The sequence below is a fragment of the Oncorhynchus nerka genome, linkage group LG10 (genome assembly GCF_034236695.1).
Source record: "Oncorhynchus nerka isolate Pitt River linkage group LG10, Oner_Uvic_2.0, whole genome shotgun sequence".
Classification (NCBI taxonomy): Eukaryota; Metazoa; Chordata; class Actinopteri; order Salmoniformes; family Salmonidae; genus Oncorhynchus; species Oncorhynchus nerka.
In genome coordinates this window covers 13270344-13276623 of record NC_088405.1, presented here as the reverse complement: position 1 = coordinate 13276623, position 6280 = coordinate 13270344, and positions in this window count along the sequence as shown.

Below are 6280 nucleotides of genomic sequence, written 5' to 3'. Positions count from 1 at the left end.
ACAAGATCCCACAACCCAAATGAGGAAAATGGCTACCTAAATATGATCCCCAATCAGAGACAACGATAAACAGCTGTCTCTGATTGGGAACCATATCAGGCCAACATAGACATACAAAAACCCCTAGACATACAAAGACCCTAGACATACAAAAACTAGAGTACCCACCCTAGTCACACCCTGACCAAACCAAAATATAGACCCCTCGGACTAAGGACCGTCGCAGGAGGTTCCGGACTGTGGACCGTCGCCGGAGGTTCCGGACTGTGGACCGTCGCCGGAGGTTTCGGACTGTGGACCGTCGTTGGAGGTTCCGGACGGGAAACTGTCGCCGGAAGCTCTGGACTGTGGAGGCGCACTGGAGGCCTGATGCGTGGGACCGATACAGGTGGCACCGGGCTGAAGACACGCACCTCAGGGCTAGTGCGGGGAGGAGGCACAGGACACACTGGATTGTGGAGGCCCACTGGAGGTCTGATGCGTGGTGCCGGCACTGGTGGTACCGGGCTGGTGACATGGGTCTCAGGGCGAGGAAGAGGCACAGGACGTACTGGACTGTGAAGGCGCACTGGAGGCCTGGAGTGTAGAGCTGGCACAATGCATCCTGGCTGGATGCTCATTTTAGCTCGATAAGTGCGGGGCGCTGGCACAGGACGCACTGGGGATATAGCGCGTAAAGCCGGCGCAGGATATCCTGGTCCGAAGAGGTGTACTGGAGACCAGGAGCGCTGAGCCGGCACAACCCGTCCTGGCTGGATGCCCACTCCAGCGCGGCAAATGCGGGGAGCTGGAATAGAGCGCACTGGGCTATGAATGTGCACTGGAGACACAATGCGCATCACTGCATAACACGGTGCCTGACCGGTCACACGCTCCCCACGGTAAGCTGGCTCAGGTCTAAACCCTACCTCCGCCAATGTCCCCGTGTCCCCCCCAAAAAAAAAATATTTTGGGGCTGCCTTTTGTGCTTCCGTCGTTGCCCTGACTCCTCGTATCGCCGCCGTTCCTCTTTCGCTCCCCCGCCTGCTTCCATGGCAGGGTCTTGTCCCTTGCCATAACCTCCTCCCATGTCCAGGACGTCCTCCACTCACTTTTCTCCCAGGCCCAGGATCCCTGCTCCTCTTGAACACGCTGCTTGGTCCGTTGGTGGTGGGATCTTCTGTCACGTTTGTCATAAGGATCGGACCAAGGCGCAGTGTGAGTAGAGTTCCACATAATTTTAATAAATCGAAACTCACTGAACAAAACAAAAAACATCCAAACGAAACGTGACGCTACTGATGTGCACTAAGGCAACTATACATAGACAAGGTCCCACAACACAAATGAGGAAAATGGCTACCTAAATATGATCCCCAATCAGAGACAACGATAAACAGTTGTCTCTGATTGGGAACCATATCAGGCCAACATAGACATACAAAAACCCCATGACATACAAAGGCCCTAGACATACAAAAACTAGAGTACCCACCCTAGTCACACCCTGACCTAACCAACATATATAGAAAAACAGAGATATCTAAGGTCGGGGCGTGACAATTTCACAACAACTACCTTATACACACACAAGTGTAAAGTAATGAACAAGAATATGTACATATAAATATATGGATGAGCGATGGCCGTGCGGCATAGGCAAGATGCAGTAGATGGTATAGAATACAGTATATACATATGAGATGAGTAATGTAGGGTATGTAAACATTATATAAAGTGGCATTGTTTAAAGTGGCTAGTGATAAATTTATTACATCCAATTATTAAATATTAAAGTGGCTAGAGATTGAGTTAGTATGTTGGCAACAGCCATTCAATGTTAGTGATGGCTGTTTAACAGTCTGAAGGCCTTGACATAGAATTTGTTTTTCAGTCTCTCAGTCCCTGCTTTGATGCACCTGTTCTGACCTCACCTTCTGGATGATAACGGGGTGAACAGGCAGTGGCTCGGGTGGTTGTTGTCCTTGATGATCTTTTTGGCCTTCCTGTGACATCGGGTGGAGTAGGTGTCCTGGAGGGCAGGTAGTTTGCCCCCCGGTGATGCGTTGTGCAGACCTCACTACCCTCTGGAGAGCCTTGCGGTTGTGGGCGGAGCAGTTTCCGTACCAGGCGGTACTATCTTGGCTTTTTGCATTAGTTTCCCTAGTTTAGATCTATGTGTGGCTACATTAGTTTCCCTAGTTTAGGTCTATGTGTGGCTGCATTAGTTTCCCTAGTTTAGGTCTATGTGTGGCTGCATTCGTTTCTGTAGTTTAGGTCTATTTCTAGTTTAGGTCTATGTGTCAGCATTAACATTCTATGTGTGGCAGCATTAGTTTCTGTAGTTTAGGTCTATGTGTGGCAGCATTAGTTTCTGTAGTTTAGGTCTATGTGTGGCTGCATTAGTTTCTGTAGTTTAGGTCTATGTGTGGCAGCATTAGTTTCTGTAGTTTAGGTCTATGTGTGGCTGCATTAGTTTCTGTAGTTTAGGTCTATGTGTGGCAGCATTAGTTTCTGTAGTTTAGGTCTATGTGTGGCTGCATTAGTTTCCCTAGTTTAGGTCTATGTGTGGCAGCATTAGTTTCTGTAGTTTAGGTCTATGTGTGGCAGCATTAGTTTCTGTAGTTTAGGTCTATGTGTGGCTGCATTAGTTTCTGTAGTTTAGGTCTATGTGTGGCTGCATTAGTTTCTGTAGTTTAGGTCTATGTGTGGCTGCATTAGTTTCTGTAGTTTAGGTCTATGTGTGGCTACATTAGTTTCCCTAGTTGAGGTCTATGTGTGGCAGCAGGATGCCATCTTAGCACAATAAACAGAGCAGATTGATCCCCCAAAAATGGTCGGCCCTATACTGGGTTAGCCATTTTCTTTGGAGCTTGTGTTGCACTGATACGTTCCCAGGTTTTCAAGACACCCTGGTTGGAGGATTCCTAGATTTCCTGTGTATTCCCTCCTGATTTCAGGAATCTTCCAACCGGAATTTCTGGAAAACCTGGGAATTTTGGGAAAGTTAGAGGAATTTTCCAACCCTAGGATATACACTATTCCATAGAATTATTCCAAATGTACCTCTCCTACCTTCCTGAGGAAACCTCTGGTGTATGGGATTGTCCTCTTAAGCAATAAGGACCGAGGGGGTGTGGTATATGGCCAATCCTGGGCTAGCCCCCGGATGACTTGAAGAGAGGAGGATAGGTTGCTGGTTCGGGTCCCAGTATTGACTTGGTGGGAGATCTGTCGACGTGTGTGTGTGTTTGGGGGGGTTGAGAAGATGGAAAGAAGCCAACGAGAGAGATGAAGAGAATAGACAGACCAGGGAAGAGAGGAGGATGGTAGGAGATATGTCCTGGGATAGTCCCCATGACTTGAAGAGAGGAGAATGGTAGGATATACAGTGCCTTGCGAAAGTATTCGGCCCCCTTGAACTTTGCAACCTTTTGCCACATTTCAGGCGTCAAACATAAAGATATAAAACTGTATTTTTTTGTGAAGAATCAACAACTGGGACACAAATGAAGAACGAGGATTTCAAACTTTTTAACAAATCAAAAACTGAAAAATTGGGGTGCAAAGATATGTCCTGGGCTAGATTCCCCATGACTTGAAGAATTTTTTCCCATTCCTCGTTGCAAAGGATGAGCTCAGTGAGTTATGTCCTGGCAGTTTTCAGTCCCACAGATTCTCGATTGGATTCAGGTCTGGACTGTGACTTGGCCATTCTAACACCTGGATATGTTTTGAAGAGAGGAGGATGGTAGGAGATGTGTCCTGGGATAGTCCCCATGACTTGAAGAGAGGAGGATGGTAGGAGATATGTCCTGGGCTAGTCCCCATGACTTGAAGAGAGGAGGATGGTAGGAGATATGTCATGGGCTAGCCCCCATGACTTGAAGAGAGGGGGATGGTAGGAGATATGTCATGGGCTAGCCCCCATTACTTGAAGAGAGGAGGATGGTAGGAGATATGTCCTGGGCTAGTCCCCATGATTTGAAGAGAGGAGGATGGTAGGAGATGTGTCCTGGGATAGTCCCCATTACTTGGAGAGAGGAGGATGGTAGGAGATATTGTTATGGGTGTAAGATGGCACAGTGTTGCCAGTAAAGGCAACTCCAGGATGAGATACCCGGAGATAATGTCAAGACTGGGCATCAATGCCTCTGTCCCCATTCAAACTTGTCAAGCCCCCATGACTTGAAGAAAGGAATATGGTAGGAGATATGTCCTGGGCTAGCCCCCATGACTTGAAGAGAGGAGGATGGTAGGAGATATGTCCTGGGGTAGCCCCCATGACTTGAAGAGAGGTGGATGGTAGGAGATATGTCCTGTAGGACTTGAAGAGAGGAGGATGGTAGGAGATGTGTCCTGGGATAGCCCCCATGACTTGAAGAGAGGAGGATGGTAGGAGATATGTCCTGGGCTAGTCCCCATGACTTGAAGAGAGGAGGATGGTAGGAGATAGCCCCCATGACTTGAAGAGAGGAGGATAGGAGATATGTCCTGGGCTAGCCCCCATGACTTGAAGAGAGGAGGATGGTAGGAGATATGTCCTGGGCTAGTCCCCATGACTTGAAGAGAGGAGGATGGTAGGAGATATGTCCTGGGCTAGTCCCCATGACTTGAAGAGAGGAGGATGGTAGGAGATATGTCCTGGGCTAGTCCCCATGACTTGAAGAGAGGAGGATGGTAGGAGATATGTCCTGGGCTAGCCCCCATGACTTGAAGAGAGGAGGATGGTAGGAGATATGTCCTGGGCTAGTCCCCATGACTTGAAGAGAGGAGGATGGTAGGAGATATGTCCTGGGCTAGCCCCCATGACTTGAAGAGAGGAGGATGGTAGGAGATATGTCCTGGGCTAGTCCCCATGACTTGAAGAGAGGAGGATGGTAGGAGATATGTCCTGGGCTAGTCCCCATGACTTGAAGAGAGGAGGATGGTAGGAGATATTTCCTGGGCTAGTCCCCATGACTTGAAGAGAGGAGGATGGTAGGAGATATGTCCTGGGCTAGTCCCCATGACTTGAAGAGAGGAGGATGGTAGGAGATATGTCCTGGGCTAGTCCCCATGACTTGAAGAGAGGAGGATGGTAGGAGATATGTCCTGGGCTAGTCCCCATGACTTGAAGAGAGGAGGATGGTAGGAGATATGTCCTGGGCTAGTCCCCATGACTTGAAGAGAGGAGGATGGTAGGAGATATGTCCTGGGCTAGCCCCCATGACTTGAAGAAAGGAATATGGTAGGAGATATGTCCTGGGCTAGCCCCCATGACTTGAAGAGAGGAGGATGGTAGGAGATATGTCCTGGGCTAGCCCCCATGACTTGAAGAAAGGAGGATGGTAGGAGATATGTCCTGGGCTAGCCCCCATGACTTGAAGAGAGGGGGATGGTAGGAGATATTTCCTGGGCTAGTCCCCATGACTTGAAGAGAGGAGGATGGTAGGAGATATGTCCTGGGCTAGTCCCCATGACTTGAAGAGAGGAGGATGGTAGGAGATATGTCCTGGGCTAGCCCCCATGACTTGAAGAAAGGAATATGGTAGGAGATATGTCCTGGGCTAGCCCCCATGACTTGAAGAGAGGAGGATGGTAGGAGATATGTCCTGGGCTAGCCCCCATGACTTGAAGAAAGGAGGATGGTAGAAGATATGTCCTGGGCTAGCCAGCATAACTTCAGAGACAGGTGCTGCAATGGACAGAATGTCGGAGATGTGCCTTTCTGTCTTTTGAGTCACCCTGTGTTACAGAATAAGTGCCTTGCTCAAGGGCATAACGGTAGTAGGTCCAGGTCTCAGTTGTAAATGAGAACTTGTTCAACTAGCCTACCTGATTAAATAAAGGTGAAATAAAATAAATAAATAAAAGTAGACACCAGCAGCTCTTCAGTAGCCAATTCAGTCCCAACCTTTTCATCTCCTCTATACCCTACTGCAGGGCTACACACAGCCCCAACACACAGCCCCTATTATCCAATCATGTAGGCTGCTCTGACTGAGGAAGTCACTAACAGGGTGAGAAGACAGAAGGCTTGAGACCCACAAAACATCTTGTCATCCAATCTCTGTCTACAACATGTTGGCTACACTCTTATAAGAAATGGTTCTATACAGAACCAATAGGTTCTATATAGAACCCCAATGAGACCTTGTTTCTGGATGATGGAACTGCAGAATAGAGCAGGCCTAGAGTAGAGGATTTGTATTTGTAGTACCGTGAACTGCCACAGAAGGACGCCCTCTAACAATGTAAACATGCCCTCCTGATTTGCATAGGCAAATAATGTTCTATATATTTATTGAGCGGAAACATG